Consider the following 21,274-nt stretch of genomic DNA (forward strand, 5'->3'; position numbering starts at 1 on the left):
TACTCCCAAATCCCCTGAAGTCAGCCCTCCCCTTTTCTCCCAAAAGGACAGTGGCTTTACCATTTTTCATCCAAGAGTCACACCAATCAGAGGCCAGGTACCCCATGATCCCGCCTTGCGGCCTTTTATTAAATCAGAGCTGCCCCCCGGCCTCAACCAGGGGCCAAGGCTTCTGACTACAGCAGCTGAGCTCGGGAACGGAGGCCCGTGCCTGCCTGAGAGTAGGGCTCCAGGGGCGTCTCAGGGTTCTGCACTGCCTGGCGCTCCCCAGGCCGTTACTCGAGTCTCGCTCCCGCCGGCAGCGTCTCTCAGGCCACCCCCCCCCCCCCCCCCCGAGGGCTCCTCTGGCCCCAGCGCGGCCGTTCAAACTGGCCGGTGTGCGCCTCCCGGGGTCCCCGGATCATTCCAGGGCTGCTTGGGTGCAGAGCCGTGGAAGAGTCTCAGCCCCCAGGGGCCCAGCTTGCCAGTGAGCGCCCTCCTACGCCCGCTGGTCTGAGCCTCGGCTGGACCCACGCTCCAGCCCTAGCCTGAAGCCGCTCTCTTCCCCGTCCATCGTTCCCGGATCTGGCTACACCGCGTGAAAGACTCTGAAGTGCTCGGGCTCCAAGGCGGAGCCCCGACCACAAACCCAAGTTGAGTAAGGAATAGCGAAGGGAGAGGCGACGGAAGTGTGACCTAAACTCCCTGCCCTATCTTTCTGTCTGTCCATCTATCCATCCATCCATCTATCCACCCCTCCATCCGCCATCACCGCCTATCGCTGTTATTTTAGGACCACAATTAGAATTCCTTAATGAAACCTTTATCGCGACGTCGTACATGAACGCGTTTAACTGAAAAAGCGAAATAGGACTTTTTCAGACAGAAAATACCTTAGAAAATAAATTTTGTTGTTGAGAACTAGTTTTGCTATGTTAAATAGTGGACCTTTAAGTTGAATGAGCTAACGAGAAAGTTCTATGGTTTTGACAAAAAAAATTAAAGTTCTTTTATATTATACTGTATGCCAGGTATTACGTACTCATGTTTAAATATCAGCTAAAAATGTACAGAGATCACGCAGTTTTGTTTTCTTTTCCAAAATCTTTTTAGGTGGTCCTCAAGCAAAAAAAAAAAAAAAAAAAAAAAAAAAAAAGTCTAGCCCAATAGCAGTCCCCGTCCCCAATACCCGGACGTCGCCCAGCCAAGGAACGGGAGGGGCCTGCTTTGAGGAGACCAGGAAGGAGGAAGGGAAAGTAGGGAAAGGGGCGGGGGGGGGGGGGGGGGGAAGTGACGGGAGCAGTGAGAGCCGGAAATGACTGGCTAGCGAGGAACACAGGGGCACCCTGTCCGGCGGCGCTCTAGCCCCCGCGCGCTGTCTCTATGCTCCCCCTGCGTCTGGTCTATTTATTGTCGCGGGGAAGAAGCGGCCGCCCAGTACCCGGAACAACAAAGCGAGAAAGACGGAGCCCGAGCCTCGGGGGCTCCTAGCAACGGGCCGGGGCGGGAGTTCCATGGAGACTGGGGAGCGCGCCCGCCTTATCATCATCCTTGTCCTCCAGCTTATCCTTCGCGTCCGACGTAACCGGCAGCAGCGCTGCCGCCGCGTTCTCTGCCGCCGCCCCCTCTTCCCACGGTAACCTCGGAGGCGACCCTGGGCGGGGGGAGCGCGGGCGACTGGGCGGCCTGAGTGCCGGGGCTGGTGTGTGCGAGCCCGGCGGTGCTGCGGGTGGGAGGTGAGGGGGCGGACGACCGGAGGAGAGGAACTAAGGTGGGGGCAATTGGTCCCGGGGCCGAGGGAGGGTCCACTTCTTAGGAGGACAGGGTGATATTTGGGGAGCTCATCAGGGATAACGGCGTGGGGGCGGGGCGTCCGTGCCTTCGAGCGTTATCAAGCAGGGTGTAGCATAAGAAAAGAGGTATTTTTATTTTTCGTGTTAGCCACCCCAGGGAAGGCAGGAGAAGGGTGATTCCCCATCTGCTTCTGTGAAGCTCTCACCCGGAGGAAGAAGGATCGTGCAGAGATGCTAGGGGGTCCATTGCTTCCCGGAAAACTTCCAGCGGCCTGTGCCGCGGCGGGGAGGCTCCCGAATAGCATCTTCGCCGGTTCCTGGTGCTGGCAATGCCAACAGCCCGCTTTATTACTATTGTTATTAACCAAATTAGGTTTGATGAAGGGTCTGGAACTAAGGAAGAAAAATGAATTGTGGGTAGGGCTAAGCAAGGAGGAGAATTAGGATAAGCGCTTAATGATAGCCAGTAAGAGCCCTAAAAGTAAATGTGTTTCCGAATGACGGTTTTTCAGACTCCTTCTGCGCTGATGTGCATCTGCGGGCTCTGTCAGTGTGCTCATTGCAATAAGACTCACAGTGCAGCTAGTCCACATCTGTGAGCTCTCTGGCTGCATCTGTCACCTGCAGTTCCAAAGCGACACCGGCAGTTAACCAGCGTGGGCTTGTGTATTTAGGGTTAAGAACAGTGCTTTAAAAAGGGCTCGAGGAAAAAAAAAGAAAAAGGAAACAAGCTTGGTGTGATTTTTGTGTGAAGAACCAATTACAGAATCCCTGAGAAAATTGAAAAAGAGAAATGTAAGGAAAAATTTCAGCTATTGGAGCATAATCTGCTCTTAAAGTTTGAGAAAATGGCAGTTCATACAAATGGAGAAGGGACTTTTATCGCTATCTGTTTTGATGAATTATTCACAGTCGGCTACATCCAGTTACATATTTATCAGCTTATATTACCTCTTTATGCTTTACATCTCTATTTAATGGTTTTATACCTTCCCAAATCATTCCAGGTCAGTAACTGAGGTTTCCCTATGGCATACTGAAAAGGCTACATATACCTACTAGAGAACATAATTTTTGTGTCCAGTGAGAATAAAGCTCTTTATATTAAATCGAGGATTAAAGATGAAAATAAAACTGATAAGTCATAGAAGCAATTATGTCAACCACAGCCTCTGTTTGTCTCCCACTTTTTTTTTTTTTGTTAAGTCTGGCTTGTCTTAAAATGTGTCATCCTTATTGCCAGCCCTCTCTTTTCATATTCTCTGCCTTCAAAATCAGAAACTGTAATGGTCTGCTACTGAGTGTTCTTGATTGGTTGACTGGTGCCAGAATAGAGCTTTTAACTCAGGCATTTTCATGGAATTGAGATGAATTGAGGTTCAGTGTCTCTTGTTCAAGGAAGTTCACAGATGTGCAAAGAGGTGAGCAGTTTCCTTTAATGGGAAGTATAAACATTGGGAAACTTAAAATTGCATTTTAGGACTCCTCAGTGGAAAAACACAGTATTGTCACCTTTAGGTTAAAGAATCAAGGATTGTTTTTTAATCTTTTCACAAAGCTGTTCTTCTGTGAAGGATATCCTGGGGGATGACCCCACTCGAGGCTGTTGGCTGTTGTGTCCCAAGATTTTTATAGTGTCTATGAAACTTAGGAAATTTCCTCAATCTCAGGGTTGCCGTCACGCTGACTTCACCCAGACCTATTTGTGTTCACCTCTGTCCCTTCTGTGTTAGAGTGGGGGTCAAGCCCTATCTTCCATCTTTAGTAACAGTCCCAGTTTCTGCATTCCCTGCTCTTTACTATAACATTTTCAGTGTTCAATGGTGTTTTAGTTTCTCTCCTTATTTAATCATGTCTCAATCAAAATGATTTTTTGTGCTATTTGTATTATTTGTTTCTTATGGAGTTTTCAACATATGTGGTTGGCCTATATATCTTTTTCATTAATGTTACTTTGTTGTATTTTCCTTCTGTATCCCTCCCCTTTATTTGGAGAATTGGAGTAGTCATGTCACATGTCTGTATTCATTCTATTTGTGCAATACAACAGGTTAAGAGCCTCATGCTGAGACTCAAAAGACTGTATTGAAATAAGGCATGTACAAAATGTTGTAACTTTGCAGAATTAAAGGTGTTTTTAGAAGTTCAAGGGGGGGGCGCCTGGGTGGCTCAGTGGGTTAAGCCGCTGCCTTTGGCTCAGGTCATGATCTCGGGGTCCTGGGATCGAGTCCCGCATTGGGCTCTCTGCTCAGCAGGGAGCCTGCTTCCCTCTCTCTCTCTCTCTCTCTGCCTGCCTCTCCGTCTACTTGTGATCTCTCTCTGTCAAATAAATAAATAAAAAAATCTTAAAAAAAAAAAATAGAAGTTCAAGGGGTAGTATTATAACTCTAGACATAGTCACTTTTTTAAAGGTAAGACAGTATTATAGATTTTACTGTGTGCTTTTAATTGAATCTAAGATTTTCATAATTCTTATTCTAAAAAAGTTTCCTTAACATCAGTCATTTCTGATTATTTTGCATGTGAATATTTGACTAAAATTACATTTTGCCAAATTTGAGGAAACAATTTCAGTGATTTCCACAAGTTTTTCTTTATGTGGAAAATTTTTGTCTCAAAATTTTTGTGGATATATGGTAGTTCCCTGTTTATCTGTGGTTTTGCTTCCCATGGTTTCAGTTACCCTTGGTCAACCATGGTCTGGAAGCAGATGGTCCTCAAAATGTTAATAGTAGCTTAACACTAGGTCATAGTACCTACATCATTCATCTCACTTCATCTCAACACACAGACATTTTATCATCTCACATTATCACAAAAAGAAGGGTGAGTACAGTACATGAAGATATTTTGGGAGAGAGAAAGACCACATTTACGTAGCTTTTATTGCAGTATATTGTTACAGTTCTGTTTTATTATTGTTGTTAATCCCTTTCTGTGCCTAATTTATAAATGAAACTTTATCATAAGTCTATAGGAAAACTTAGTATATATAGGGTTTGGTATTACATAGTTTCAGGCATCCACTAGGGGTCTTGGAACATATCTGCCACAGATGAAGGAGAACTACTATATACATATATAAAATGTGCAGAATTTGCTTTAAAGTAGAACAAATACATGTGAAATATGCAACTGAATTTTTGAGAGTGTTATTTCTTACAGATCTATCACATCATTTAAAATAAATATTGTATAATCTAGTTGAGTGGGTATCAGTGTTTTTAGGTGAAGGAGGTCTGTAATAATCTGGTGATTGATTTCCTTCTGTTGCATCATCGACCATGTGATGAAATTATTATTGCTTTGAAAAATAAAATTATATTGATTTTAGAAGAATTTATAGTAGAGTATTTCCACAGTGTCTCTAACTGAAAACTTGTAGTGCTTTGAAAATTTAGCTGTGTTGTGATATTTGAATTGAAAAACAAGGATTTCCTGAAATTTATATTCATATCTGTTGCACCTTCGAGATGCCTGATGCCAAATCAGGTATGGACACCTGGATGAAAGATGTTTCTCTTCAGGTGTTTTTGTGACCTTGTAGATAGCAGAGAAACGCTGTACATGAATACCAAAACATGACACACAAATCTGAATTTTAAATCCTTTTTTACCTACTGACTGGTGCTATTGGTGTACAGATTTCATGGTGCTATTGGTGTACAGATTAGAGGTTTCTTGAGGATCAGGACTGTGAGTTGGCATCCTGTTGTGTATTAATGTCATGCAAGTGTGTGTGCATGTTTGAAGATTAACATGCTAATAAAAGGAGATATATATATATATAATATATATATATATATTTATCTTTCACTTCAGGAAGCTCTCTGGTAGATGAGGGCAGTCTTTCAGATATCTAATCTAATTAGTAATCTGATTCTTGATGCCTAAAATTTCAACTTTTCTATGCTGGCTACAAGGTAAAAGCAGCAAAAATTTCTCTGATGTGATTAGGGCCTGATTTTTTTTTTTTAAACCAATTCAGACGATAAAAATAATGGTTTACTGCCTTGAGTAGATGCAGTCTTTTCTTTTGAGTAGATGCAGTCTTTTCTCTTGTCCCCTGAATACCACCTTGGGCAGTTTCAAAAAGGAGAAAGAGTATATGCATGTTTGAGGTCTTTCCAGGCCAAGGATGCAAATTTGACTTTTGATACCGCCTTTTATTAGGTAGGGAGATGGAGTGTGTGTATGTGTAATTGTGGAAAAACCACGATTCCAGAGGTATGTCATTAATGAAAAATAATCAGGTTGTATCAGAAATTGTATTCATCTTGCAACTGGTGATAAAATTCAAAGTTTGGTTTAAATGGCTTGTTTTGTATGGGAGACATGCTGCTAGGGATCCCATTGAATGATTAAAAAAATACACTAAGGTGATTTTTGGGACAGTTCAAATTTGCCTTCATGTAGGAATCCATAGTGAAACTGTTTAAAATTTCACCAAGAAAATGCAGCACAAAACTTTGGCTGGCAACTTTGACCACACAGTATTCATTCAAGCAAGAGTACTGCAAATCAGAGTCAATGTTGTGTTTTCTCAGGACATGTGTGGGTGACCCTTGGTATTTTAAGTCGGAAATTTTTTATTAGTTAAGTAGTTCCAAAGAGTCATGTGCTAACCTCCTTTTGCCCATAAATTACAGGTATTTTCGTTGTGAGGCAGAACATTTTTGATCAAAATTCTTTCTTGGGATTAGGGTTAGTTACAGGACTCTGGATACAGGTTGTCTGTGTGCAGCACAGTGGCTTTGCTCTTCTTGGTGGTGTGGCCGTGAGCCAGTTATTTCATTGCCTGGATTCCCCAGTTTCCTCAACCGCAGTATGGGGTTAATACTAGCACCATGCCTGTGGGGGTTGCTGTGAGAGCTAAGTGTAAAGTCTCAGAACAATGCTCAGCATAGTGAGCTAAAAAACTATGAGCTGGTCCTCCCAGCAGCGGTACTGGGCAGCACATTCAAGATGAACCGGCTGTACGCTTTGTTTCTTCCCTCTGGGGGCTTTCTGTTAAAGCATTGGAATTCTTGATTTGCAATCACGGACTGTTGGACTCATCTCTGCCATTTGGTTTTGGCAGGGAGGGAAGCACTTTTTAAATTTTGAAGTATCACACAGGCATCTGGTTATCACTTAGGGCAGATGGACTAAGTAAAAAGAGACATCTCTGTTTCTTGGAAAAGGAAGGCCAACAAAGCCTGGTCTGGCACCACATTGCAGCTATTGAAATGCTATTACCCTGTGGACTTGACTGCTTATTTTGCTGTATGGTGCTTCTGAATAAAGGCAATAGACCCGGTGGTTTCATTTAGCAGAATTCGACTTTCTTTAGAGGACACTATTTTTGCTCGTATAACCTGAAATGGTGGTAAACTTGAAACTTGCTGGTGTCTTTGTCAAGCCATTTAACTTGAGTTTTCTCTTTCACCATAAATGTTCTACATAGTAGCTTTCTTGTAATTTTAGAGGTAGCTGAAACTGCCGCTCCGCTCTCGTGATTCAGGCAGCTCAGGAGTGACTGCATACGATTGGAGCAGTATTTGTTTATGGTAAGGCTGGCGCCATATACTGAGGCTTACCTAATCGGGGGAATAACTTGATAATTGTGGCTTTGTTTAGGGGGTTATTGGAAAGGTTAACTTTTCATAGTTAAATCCAAGTGTTTTAGTTCAGTTATATGGGCATTTGAAACAGCTGACAGAAAATAAATGTTTCTGCTTTTTCATTTATACACTGAATGGCAAACTGTTCTTTCCCGTTTTGGCTAATATCCAGCTCTTGGATTTAGTTGATAGAATATTTTTATAAAATGTGTGTTACAGAAGTTTATATAAAACATGCTATTAAAAATGTGTTTTACTTCAAATGTACAGGAGTAGAGTTTTATAACTCTTTCTTCCATGCTGTGCTGTTTTTGTTTGTTTTAGTTGGGTTTTATACCTTTCCGCACTAAGAAAATTGGCCAGTATGCTTGTATTTGGAGATGTGGCTTTTGTTTTCCTGTTTAAAGAGAATGAAGTCTAGTTGATCTTGCTGATTTAGTTGGGTAGTCACTACATTGGCCAGATTGATTTTGTATTGATAGAGTACTGTTAACATTATTCCTATAGCCATCATGGATTGTGGATCTGAAAAATCTTGAGATACGCAAAGAAATGGTCATGGCTATTTTACTGATATCTTTATAGATATGGATATAGATAAATTGATGTATACATACACACTTAACTTATATCCTTTAGCTTTAGATATTCGAAGGACGAAAGTGGGGAATTTTTACAAAAACGGGTCTCCAAGGTGTCAGTATTGCCCTGAATAAAAGCCTGTTTTGAAATAAAAGTTTGACTGACACATTGTTAATGTTTCCTTAGAGTTCTTTCTACCAAACTTCCTCAGGGATAGGTGTTGCTGTCCTTGAGATACAAAGACAATAAAGCTAATGTGTAATCCAAAGGTTCAAATATGAAGATGGGAATTTGGTTTTTGACTATGGTCAACATTTATAGAACCTATCATTGTTTGAACCTTAGCTAAGATTCGTGAAACCTGAAGCTTTTATGGAAAAAGAACCCTCTCATTTTTTTTTTTTTTTTAATTTCCCACATAGTTTTGTTGTGGGAAACAAAGCCTTTTTTTTTTTTTTTTTTCCTTCCCAGCTTATGGCTACAGTGAGCTTCTTAGCTATCTCCAGTTATTGTATGCATGTGTAACCTAGTGACATTGTAATGAGCATCCTTTAATTGCTCATGGGTTGACCATATCCCAGGATCCCTGCTGGTGTCACATTAGGGTAGATGTGGAAGGCACAACCAAGCTGAAGGCATATTCACCTATTCATTAGACCTTCCTCAGCATGAACTTGGTATGCTAATCTCAAAGGTACACCAGATTTCCTAATGCAGTTCTCTACTCCTTTTTTTTAATGGGGACCTAGAGTAATGTATGTGACACAGCTCAACAGTTTATAACTTATAAAGCCATGTGAATAATATGTTTTTAAGCTTCTCAGCAGCATATTGTTAATATAAATCTTTATGTCAGTATAGCGGAAAAAACCTTTGGCTGACTAGTGATCTTGAAATTTCTGCTTTAGTGCATAATACAGTACTGCTTGGATAATTGTTTAATTTGTGTGTCCATTAAGAAAGTGTGCCTTTTAATTTACTCTTCCTAGCCTGTTAAATTGAAAGAGTATCAAATGTTTGAAGTTACATTCATTTTTTTAAAAGATTGTATTTATTTATTGGACAGAGATCACAAGTAGGCAGAGAGGTAGGCAGAGAGATGGGGAGAAGCAGACTCCCTGCTGAGCAGAGAGCCCGATGTGGGGCTCAATCCCAGGACCTTGAGATCAAGACCCGAACTGAAGGCAGAGGCTTAATGCACTGAGCCACTCAGGCACCATTGAAGTTACATTCTTAAGTTGTCTTGTGTTATATATCCTTACTCTCACTTCCTAAAGAGAGGAAGGATGGCTTTATCATCATACCCATTCAATTGATAATTGATGTGTGCTATAAATAACTGACCTGTTAACTAGTCTCTGACCAGCTATTGTGGAAAGGATTTAGGATACGGATGAGTAAGGACCCTTGGGGTTACAATGGAGAATGTAACTCTCAGGAGAAAGGGAAGGGAATATACATATCAAAAGCGCTGAGGATCCGTATGCGTGTTTCAATTAAAACAATTCTTTCTTTAACATCAGAAACATGTTCCTATATTTGTAAAAGCTCCTAAAACACAATTACCTTTCAGGATTTGGGGATCTAAACGAAAACCAAGAATAACTTGTTAGCTGAATGAGCACTAAGCAGAACATACCGACAAGTTAAATAAGGAAATAATAGGATGCTGCTAGAGAACTTGGAGTGGTTTGGGGGAGACTAAGATCTTACTTGTCATCATGGAAGATGTCTACCCTTCCTACTTATTCCCCAGCCCCACCATTCTCTCTTTCAGTTGTTCTTATTCATTTAATTTAGCAACTCTTTATTGAGTCAATGACCAGTTGCCAGCTAAGCCAAATTCTAAGGACACATGTTTGTATTAAATGGTTGTCTTTAAGGAGAGTGGTGCCTACAGTCTTGCACACAGTGTATGATACAGACAGTACCTTTGCAGCACCCTCTGCTTGGATTCCCTCTCTCAGAGTTTCATGACTGGCTCCTTATTCTGCAAGATCTCATTTTAATAATTTGTCTTCTCTGAGTAAGGTAAGAAGCCTGCCCGCATCATTCCCCGTAGAGTTTCTCTTTTGTCATCTTATTTCCTTCATAACTTAAATCACATTCTCTCATTGTTTTAGTTGCATGTCTGTTTGTTGTCAGATTCTGCAGTTGCTGTGAAGGTGCCTTACCTGACCATTTTGTTCTGAGCTGTAATCCCAGTGTCTAGCCACGGTGCTTGGTTCACATCAGTTGCATGTTCAGTGACTCCAATTAAAAGTATGAGTCTGTTGAAGCAGTGAGGAAAGGGCATCGTAAGCAAATACAAAATTAGGAAAAGGTCTGCTATTGCAGGAGAAATGGTAGAAAGTTGATATTGTTAAGGGGTGTTGGAAGTGGAAGATTAATTACAAAAGGTAAATTGGGGACTTGGAGCTCACTGCATTCCAAGCCAACCAAGCTAGATTCTGTTTTGTCCGTGCAAGAGAGCCAAGAGACTTTTAAAGCAGGGGTGTGGCACAATTAGGAAGATAATTCTGGCAGCTTATTTGGTAGATGGACTGGCTCGTGGGGAATGCAGGCAGAGCTCTGTTAGAAGGCTGTAGCCATAAGAACATGAGAAAGCCTAAAATAAAGTGCCAATGCTTTGGATGCAGAAAAGAAGCTAGATGAAAAGTTCATGGGGTGGAAGAGAAAAAGAAGAGCTGAAGGATGATTCTGAAATCTCTGACTCAGGTGTGTGAGTGTTGGAGGGTGTCTCCATTGACTGAAAGAGGAAATTAAGAGACCCCAAGTATTTCTGAGGGGACTGATTAATTTCGGATATGTTGGTTTGATTTAATGAATATGCCGAACTGCCAGTTAGAAATATGGATTCAGATCTCTCATAGGTTAGGATTGATGTAGGAGCCATAAGTCAGAGACAGCAGTTGAAGCCTGGAAAGCTTAAAGAAAAAAAAGGATTTATGGGAGTGGTTTATAACCTTCAGGGATCTTAAACTCATTGAGAATATGGGAAAAAAAAAATGGCCTCCTCAGGTATGCACCCAAATTTGTATGTATACAATTTCAAGGGGTCCCTCACCTCTGGAACCTGTTGATGAGCTTTTCAGGACTGTCGTGGATTTCAATGAAGGACTTCGAGTTTAAGGAAGAGACAGAAGTATTTGAGATGGAAGAAGAATGTAGGAAAGGTGCCTTAGAAGCCAAAAAATAGGGGATGGTGAGGGAGAATTTTGAGAATCAGGAGTGCCCAGTGTTTTATCTTCTGGAGAGGTCCTTTAGGAGGGAGTTTCAACTGTGACATCAGATTCAGAGGTGAGCCACACATTCGTAAACATCTCATACCATGCAGAGGACAAGGCAGACTATAAAGGTTTAATGCGTGAATCCAGTTAAGGAAACAATGTGTGGTAAACAGTGTGCAGAAGTCTTGATGTTCTCTAATGATAAACAGTCCTGATCTGAGAATAGAGCCCATTTTAAGGACCTGCTGAAAGGGAAATTCCATTATTTTGATGACCTATTGTGGCGTTTCAGCCCAGTGGCTCTCTACTGGCTGCCCATTAGAAACAACTCAGAAATGTTTTAAAAAATTAGAGCCCCATGAAGGTTAGTTAAACAATATCTTGGGGGATTGAGGCTTTTCATAGTTTTCATTTTGTTTGTTTTATCTTTTTTCTTAATAGTTAAGAACTGGTGTTCCAATCAGAAAACTTCGTTATCACTCTTGTTTTATGTTCTATGTAAGAATCCTTTCTTTTAGTTGTATGTTATCTAATTACTCAGCTTTACTATTGTGCTGTTTTAAAATATTTTTTTACTTTCTCAAAGATCTTAATTTCCAGTTTAAAAAAACATTACAGCTTTCTTCTACTCTTCAGCTCCATTCTCCATACTGACTGTTTTTGAGTGACGCAGCCCCCGATCGATTAAAAACCCGACAGCTCTGAGAAAAATAAGGAATTCTTAATGGTGCTTACGTGTGGAAAGAGTATTCATTCTCTAATCCTGTTTGCTTTTGTTTAAGTATGTTACTTTTTTTTACTAAATAGTAAAAATTATTTTTTAGCCAGAAGTTTGCACTCTGTATACTATTTTCCCACTAGCTAACTTACCTTTCTTTTCTTAAAATGGCAGTCATGCATGACATAGACCTTAAACAGGTTGTCTACACAAGAGCACATGGTTTATATGAGGGGTAAACCTGTAAAAGCAGTTGCAAGGGAACTGCCAAAATAGAAAATTCTACATGTTGTGTTTTCACCTTGCCGTTCTTTCTCTTGATTAAATTCTTGACGAGCTGTCAGCATTCGAGTTTGCACCCGGTATTCACACCCCTGAATAAAAAGCAGAATACAGAGAAGTTTGAACTTCATGCGTTGTCAACCCTAATACCAACCAGAAGCTGAAAGAGGGGTTATTTGGTTTGTTAGCCACCTGGTGAGTTAACATGTACACTTACGAAGAAAAAAATAATCTTTTTAAAAGTATGCACTTTTATTAGCTTATTATCAGGTAATGGCTTAATTAGTCTCAGAAATTATAGCTACTTATGGGCATAAGTTAGGACAAATATCAAGATTCTCTATAAAGTGATAAACTAACTGGTTTTTTAAATGATAGCCCATAATATGGGAAAATACAGACCTAGCTAACACAAGGAACAGCTAGACCTACCTATACATAATAGACTTGGTCCGTTTCTTTTTCCCTCTCTCTTCCTATTCCCTTTCTCTCCTAATCCCTCTCCCTCTGCCCCAGACCCCACACAGTCAACACTTGGTTTGAAATGGTTTTGTAATTACGGGGGATTTAAAAAATGCTAAATTTATTTTTTAAAATACTAATTTTGCTTACTAGATAACATCAAAATTATATTCCTTATTTTTACCCCCTTGCTTTTAGACTTGAAGGAACATGATCTGTTTTTGTGTTCCAGAGCTTCAGGACCACCACGAATAATTGGAAATCCTTTCCATTTTTGAGTATTTCTCTATTCATGGAAGATGAAGCAAGGAGATTATAATTGTAGCAATGAGAATAGCTAAATATGAATGCTTACCATGTGCAAGTACTGTACTAAGTGTTTTGCATGAAACATCATCTTTTGCAAAACTCTGTGGTAGGTTCTATTACCTACCTCTTTTTTATAGATCAGCATGTTGAAGCACAGAGGCATTAAATAACTTACCTAACATGACACTACTGGTAAATGGTAGAGTCTGGATTTAACCCAAGTGATCTACTGCAGAACCTAAGCTCTTAAATTTTAGGGGGGGTGTGTGTGTGGTGTGTGTATACTGCTTTTTGATCTCAAACTGTTAAGCTCTTGCAGACATTTTTTGGAATGTGTTTAGTATCTCAGGACCTGTGCTAAGGATTGGTACAAAAATAAGTGAGATTTGATCATATCTCTGAGAAGTCTGTTGTCTACCAAGGAAACATAAATAAATAAGAAATTTTATTGTAGTGTGGGAAAATGCTGGGATAGTGGTTTGCATAGCAACATGGTAATGGGACTCAAGAGTAGGGATACCCTCGTTTAGTCTTAGGGATCAGATATCTTAGTTCCTTTAATTTCTTTTTTTTACCCATCATGGTTTTAATTACCTTCTATTCTAGGGTTTTCCAATTTTTACCTGTAATCTAGACTGAGCTGTCCTGAGTGATGGACTCGTATCTGATTGTCTGCTCTGGACCTACCTTTGGATGTCTCACAGGTTCCTTCAACATTTCTCCAAAAGAATCCTTGCTCCTCCTTCTTATCCCATCTCCTGCAACCTACTCTCCCTCCAGTGTTTCTGTCTCAGTACATAGTATATCTTAGGCCACAAACCTGGAGTCATCCTCTGTCTCCCGTTTCCTTTTCCCCATATCAGCCACAGAGCTCTGTTCCCTCATCTCCCAAAATGTCACTCTTCTGTCTACTTTTCATCTTCATCCATCCTGCTCTCCATTGCTGTCCTCTCTCACCAGGACTGTTCCACTAGACCCTGACTGAGTGTCCTGCCCATTCTTATCATCTAGTCCATTCTCCCATTACAAAAGTGCCAGTGATATATTTTTAAAAAGCAAATACGTCATGTCATTTCTTGCTTCTTTCTAGTTCCCCATCACTCTTAGGATGAATGTGAAAATCCTTAATATAGCCCAGAAGGCATGATTTGACCCCTCCCTGCATTTGCAGCCTGATCTTATGCCACACTTTCCACTCTAGCCATGCGGGCCCTTCTTCATGTATGAATAGTTCATACTCTCAGCTCACTTCAGAGCTGAGAATACCTGCTATTCCCTCTACAAGGTCTTGTTTCTTGCTGGAACCCTGTCCCCTAGCAGGAGGCCTAATGCTTAGATTTCTAGTTCATTGTTATAGAATTGATTGAAGGTGATGCTGAGCTATAGAACAAATAGAATTTTAGCAGAAGAAATAGTTTAAGAGGCAAAAGGTTAATATTCTTTAACATGTAAGAGTTTGCATAAATCAGTAAGGAATCTCAGAAGGAAAATGAACAGGGATCCGAGACAGTTAACAGGGAGTAAATATGAGGAGCAGTACTTTACAAGTTCACCCTCATTAGTATTTAAGAAGTTCACCCTCACCAGTTAATTTAATTTTGCTTTGTCTCATATCTCAGATTACCAAAGACTTTGACAAAATACTTCATTTAGTAGACATGGACCACGTATACATGTGATCTCAATCTTGTTTAATATGCAGATAAGTAAAAGGATTCAGCAGCCTAGAAATGTGCCTATATAAGCATAGGGGGAAAAAATGATCACTTTGGTAGGACTGTGAATGACTTTTCTTTGAGTATTTTTCATGTAATCAGAAAATGACATGCTATCTTACTTAAAAGTCATGCAATAAGACCATTTATTTGAAATATTAAGAAATCTTTCCAGTAGGTGCCTGGGTGGCTCAGTCGGTTTAGTGCCTGACTCGATTTCGGGGCAGGTCATGATCTCACAGATCCTGAGATCGTAGGGCTCCACACTCAGTGGAGAGTCTTGAATTCTCTCCCCCGCCTCTCCTGCTGCTTGTATGCCTTCTCCCTCTCTCTCAAATAAATAAATCCGAAAGAAAGAAAGAAAGAAAGGGATCTAAAATAAGGAATTGATGCACCTGATTTCTCATCTTTTGAGTTTGATTCCCCAAATTTCAAGTTGTGTTCAGTAAAATATATTATTTCTCTTCTTATCTGTAATAATACATAAGTTAATATTAGCATTGACTCATATGGCATTACTTTAATTGAGCTTATTATGATTTGCGAGGTGCTCATTAATTCCTCAAAACAATCATGTGATGAATAAATGGTGTTGTGTGCATTTTACAAATAAGTGTAGGAACAGTTCAGAGCGAGTCCACTGTCACATAGCTTCCATGAGGATCCAGGTTTTCTTTATAAGTAGGTTTTAGTACATAATGAAATAGTGAAATTCAAGTAGGCTACTGTTTAAACATTAATATGAGATGGAGATTAGATTATTTTTTAAAGATATATTTATATACATATATATATTTTAAAGTTTTTATTTATTAGAGAGACTGCACAAGCAGGGGGAGGGCCAGAGGAAAAGGGAGAAGCAGGCTCCCCACTGAGCAGGGCTCCATCCTAGGACCCTGGGATCATGGTATATATTTTAGAGACAGAGCGAGCATGAGCAGGAGGGGTAGAGGGTGAAGGGGAGAGAATCTAAAGCAGACTCTGCACTAAATGTAGAGCCCAGTTTGGTGCTCGATCTCACAACCCTGAGATCAGGACCTGAGCTGAAACCAAAGAGTTGGACACTTAACCAACTGCAACACCCAGACGCCCCAGATGATCTATTCTTAAATCACAAAATATCTTTTTAACTGAAACTTTTTCACAAGAGTGTAAACCATTGGCTTATCTTTTACTAAGCACTCATTCAGAAAATCAGCATTGTTTAAATTTTCTTCCACTACCTTTTAGGCACCATTACAAATATTTTTGTTGACCAAAGCATAATATTTTTTCCTTACTATTTATTTAAAGTAGATAGTTGCTGACAAAGCCCCAGTTGTTGTTAATTAATTTCCAGAAAACAACAACAACAACAGTATTTTTTTTTTTAGTTTTCTTAATATGGATTTTAAAAATTTTAGCAGTTCATTTTGATGCAAGTTGTTTACATGAATGCTTCCTGCTTACTGGTCTTCAGAATTGGTATTTAGACTAAGTCATAGATAGTAGGTAGAAGCAAAAGTAATGAAGATGCTTTAACTCTCTGTTTAACTTAATGTGATAATGGTTTTGTATATCAAATACTTTTTGCTTCATACTTGAGTATTTGTTAAATGTTTTATGTAATATAGGTGGCATAATATATAATCCTTTCCTTTGGAAAGTACAAGCGTTTTTGAGGCCAGGCCTACTGTTAGTAAAATTTTCTTCCTGTGGATAGAACCCTGTGGATAGAACACAAAAATGCCAACCCTAAGGATGGCCCCCTAAAGTCTAAGCTTTTGTGCCATGCGTGATAATGTCCTTCTGATGGAATGGCATGCCGCCACACCAGTGGAAGGGCTGGTGTTTGGGTCATGTGCCTATGATTTGCCCCTTAGTGCTGCTAACAACTGTCTTCTTTATTGCCCCTTTGAACACAAAAGAATGTTGAAGGGAAAATGGTAAGTTGAGAATTGGGATGTTAATTTAACTAAACTAACATAATAGCTTTAGAACTAAAAGCAGAATTTTGTATATAATTCCTAAGTGTGTCTATAGCATGTCTGCTTCTACAATGTTAGAATCTGGGGTTTTAAAATTAGATGGGATTTTAGAGACCACCTAGTCTCTTCATCCACTAAATGGAAGACTCCTGTAACATTCCTATCTGTTGGTTAATTCTCTAGCCCCATTGCCCCTTTTCTTGACACTTCTCTTCTGCAGAGCCTATGCTTTGCAGGTACTTGTTTATTGGTGTAGCTTTGTGAGATCTCCTTCCATGTGACTTTAACTGGTTCTCTCAGGTTCCTTTTTATTCAGGTATTTGAGAACAACTGCTGTCTTTTCTTTCCTGTGCTAAATATCCTGAGACTTTCCTCACACACTATTTTTATATTTCATACCATCCTACTTCCCTCTGGATATCTGCTTATCATTGCCCTCTTTAAATGATAATGTTAGGACATTCTAGATGTTTCAGTCACAAAAAAAGGCTATCGCACGTCCTTTGCTCTGGACACTCCTATCTAACCCCTCTTTCATTTGTTTATTTTCTAAGTAATTACAATTTCATGTTGGCTTAGTATGACCTAGTGTGAAGTAAAGTATTTTTATTAAAGACTTTTCAGACAGAATTGTAGGGAGAATAGTATAACGGGTACCCCTATGTCTATCCCCTAGTTTTAACAGTTATTGAGATTAAATAGTATCACAGCATTTTTTGGTCCTAAAAACAATTATATCTACTATCCATATCTGTTCTGTACCTCAGAGTAGGTCGTCCCAATTTGTTTGATTCCTGTGGGAAGGTGCCAACATCTAGGGGGCCATCTGAAGCCATACCCAAATCTAGTGATACTCATAGTTCAGACATGAAAAATTCTTGTATTTTAATGCAAATTATATACATGGCATGCTTCCATGAATATTTTAGTATGCATCTCTAAAATATAAGCATATTTGTCTCCATAAGCACTCTATCATTCCATGTAACAAAGTGAATAGTAATGCCCCAATATCATCTACCACTCAGATCCATTCTGGTTGCTCTCAGATATTTCTTCCAGCTGGTTTGTTCAAACCAGCCTTCGGTCAAGGACCATGACAAGCAGATCTTTTGTTTATCTTAATAAAAATGTGGGCTTTAAAATTTGTCAGTGTTACATTTTATTTTATTGATGTTGCCTCATTGTGCTAGCCCAGGAATTGAGAAACTTTTTTTTTTTAAAGGCTTAGACAGTATCTATTTTAGACTTGCGGGTCATTTGGTCTTCCTCATAACTACTCAGCTATGTCACATAGCCATTAGGTAAATACTTGAGCATGGCGTGTTCCAATAAAACTATTTTTTTTTAAAGATTTTATTTATTTGACAGAGAGAGATCACAAGTAGACAGAGAGGCAGGCAGAGAGAGAGAGAGAGAGAGGGAAGCAGGCTCCCTGCCGAGCAGAGAGCCCGATGCGGGACTTGATCCCAGGACCCTGAGATCATGACCCGAGCTGAAGGCAGCGGCTTAACCCACTGAGCCACCCAGGCGCCCCCCAATAAAACTATTTTTTACAAAATAGCCACTGGCCCATTGGCCATAGTTTGCTGATCCCTGCCTAACCTGTTGAGATCTCAACTCTTTCCGTCTGTTAATTTGACTGTTCTAAGGTTTTGCATCAGTTCATTTAATAATACTATCTGACCATAAAATTCAACTACCTGTGAATCTATCAAACAGTAATAGCTACCATTTAATGAGCACATACTGTATGCTATGTACTGGACATAGATAACTGTATTTAATCCTAAAAGCACCTTGAGAGGTGCAGTGATACCACCGATTTCCAGAAGAGGAAAATAAGTAAGGGATCTCCTGTGCTATTAAACAGATGTGAAAAAAACACTGTCTTTTAGAAGGCAAAATGTTAGCTTGGTCACAGGCATGTGTTGAGAGACTGTCAAGTAATCTGTTTGAATCTGGGCACAAAATGTCTATTTCCTAATGTGCTGTTTTGAGAGCTTCATAAAGAATAAGAGATTACTTGGATGGCATGCCTCGCTTGTAGAAAAGAACAATTTCCAGGAGACCATGAGGGTTCGGGTTGTTTGCAAATTGCTATATATTCATTCTTCCCCTACTTCTGCCATTACGCAAATCATGGATGGTAATTTTGTGGTTAGAGCGTTGGAGGCCCCTCCCTCAGTATCCTCAGACGCCACTCGAATACACTTGAAGTAGCTAGAATCTACTTTTCTGTATTCTCAGGTTTATTTGGTTTTGTTCTTTGGCTTTTTACTGGATTTTAGGGGTATTTTTGCCTTGTTTTGATGACAATGTTTATTGTAGCCTTTTCAGTTTAAATATCTTCCCTGGCGTGGAAGATATAAAATGTAGTGCAGACATAACTGGATTTATTACACTTCACAGATACTGTGTGTTTGGCAAGTAGAAGGCTTCTGACAGCCTGCACCAAGCAAATCTAGTGGCACCATCTTTCCGGCACTCTGATAAGTCTCTCAGTATTTCAGACTTAACTCATTATTACTGTATTTGTTATGTTGATCAGTGATCTTGGATGTCCCTCCATAATTGTTTTGGGGCACCACAGAATGTCCCCGTGTAAGATGGCAAACTTAGGAAATATTGTGCATGTCCGACTGTTCCACCAACTGGTCGTTCCTCTGTCTCTCCTCACACCCCCCATTCCCTGAGACACAACAATCTTGAAACTAGGCCTTTAAGTGTTCAAGTGAAGGGAAGAAATACACAGCTCTCACTTTAAATCAAAAGCCAGATAGGATTACACTTAGTGAGAAAGGCATGTCAAAGCTGAGGTAGGCCAAAAGTTAGGTCTCTTGTGCCAGGTAGTCAAGTTGTGGATGCAAAGGAAAAGTTCTTGAAGGAAATTAAGGGTACTACTCCAGTAAACACATGAATGAATGTGTGCATTCTTGCTGATACGGAGAAAATTCGAATGGTCTGGATAGAAGATCAAACCAGGCACCAGATTCCCTTTAGCCAAAGCCTAATTCAGAGCAAGGCCCTAACTCTCTTCAAGCCTGTGAAGACCAGAGAGCTGAGGAAGCTGCTGAAGGAAGTTTGAAGCTCATAGCAGTCAGTGCATGAGGTCTAAGGGAAGGTGCTGTCTCCATGACAGAGAAGTGCAGGGTGAAGCAGCAGGTGTTGGTGGAGAAGCTCAACGTGCTCCCCGGAAGATCCGCTGACCTCACTCATGAGGCTGGCTGCACTGGACAACAGATTTTAAATATAGACAAAACAGCTTTAGATTGAAGAAAATGCCATCTAAGGCTTTCATAGCTTGAGAGGAGAAGTCCATGCCTGGCTTCAAAGAATAGGCTCTTTTGTTAGGGGCTAATGCGGCTGATGACTTGCAGTTGAAGCCAGTGCTCATTCACCATTCTGATTGTCCGAGAGCCCTTAAGAATTATGCTAAAGCTAATCTGCCTGTGCTCTAGAAATGTAGCAGCAAAACGTGGCTGACAGTGCATCTGTTTAAACATGGTTTACTGACTATTTTAAGCCCGCTGTTGAGGAATCAGAAAGAAAGATCCCTTTCAAAATATTACTGCTCATTGACAATGCACCTGGTCACCCAAGAGTTCTGATGGAGACATACAATGAAATTAATGTTATTCTCATGCCTGCTAACAGAGCAGCCGTTCTGCAGTCCATGGATCAAGGACTCTTTTCAACCTTCACGTCTTACTTTTTAAGAAATACATTTCCGTAGGGTTAAAGCTGCCACAGATAGTGTGATCCCTCTGGTAGATCTGGGCAGACGAAATTGAAAACCTTCTGGAAAGGACTCACCATTCTAGATGCCATTAAGAACATTTGTGATTTGTGGGAAGAGATCAAAATACCCAGATTAACAGGAGTTTGGAAGACCCTGTTTGTCAACCCTCATGGATGACTAAGGGTCTCAGGACTTCCATGGAGGAAGTGATTGCAGCTGTGATAGGAAAAGCCAGAGAAATGAGAATTAGAAGTGGAGCCTGAAGATGGGACTGAATTGGTGCGACCTCATGAGCAAACTTGAATGGATGAGGAGTTGCTTCTTACAGATGAGCAAAAAAGTTTTCTTGAGATGCAGTCTACACCTGGCGTAGAGGCTGTGAAGATGTTGAAGCGACAGCAAAGGACTTAGGATATTACATACATTTAGTTGATGAAGTAGTAGGTTTAGTAGATGGAGAGGATTGACTCTCAATTTTGAAAGAAGTTCTAACAGTGGCCCAGTGCTGTCAAACAGTATCCCATGCTATAGAGAAACTCTTTGTAAAAGGAAGATCCAATCCATCTGGCAAATTTTATTAGTTCTTATTTTAAGAAATTTCCACAACCTCCAACCTTCTGAGGTCACCACCAGATCAGTGAGCAGCCTTCAACATCAAGGCAAGACCCTCCACCGGGAAAAAGATTGACTTGCTAAAAGCTCAAATGATGGTTAGCATTTTTTAGCAGTAAAGTATTTTTTAAATAAGGTACGTATAGTGATTTTTGTAAACATAATGCTATTGCACACTTAATAGACTACAGTATGGTGCAAACACAACTTTTATATACACTGAGGAACCAGAAAATTTTTTGACTTGCTTTATTGAGTTCTTAACTTTATTATGGTGGTC

General features: G+C 40.2%; 1 protein-coding gene across 3 annotated transcripts in view; it reads left to right on the forward strand.

The window, feature by feature from the left end:
• Positions 1-272: 272 nt before the first annotated feature.
• Positions 273-21,274, forward strand: part of TBPL1 (TATA-box binding protein like 1) — a 36,724-nt gene continuing 15,722 nt past the window's right edge. Inside the window, exons 1-2 of one of the 3 annotated variants that reach the window (XM_047733006.1) lie at positions 1,317-1,615; positions 7,239-7,321. The gene's annotated coding sequence lies outside the window, so the exon portion shown is untranslated. Of the gene's footprint in view, positions 634-1,316; positions 1,616-7,238; positions 7,322-21,274 lie in introns of those variants that run through there. The other 2 variants (XM_047733007.1, XM_047733005.1) reach the window with 2 other exon arrangements.

Source organism: Lutra lutra, chromosome 6 (genome assembly GCF_902655055.1).
Source record: "Lutra lutra chromosome 6, mLutLut1.2, whole genome shotgun sequence".
Taxonomy (NCBI): Eukaryota; Metazoa; Chordata; class Mammalia; order Carnivora; family Mustelidae; genus Lutra; species Lutra lutra.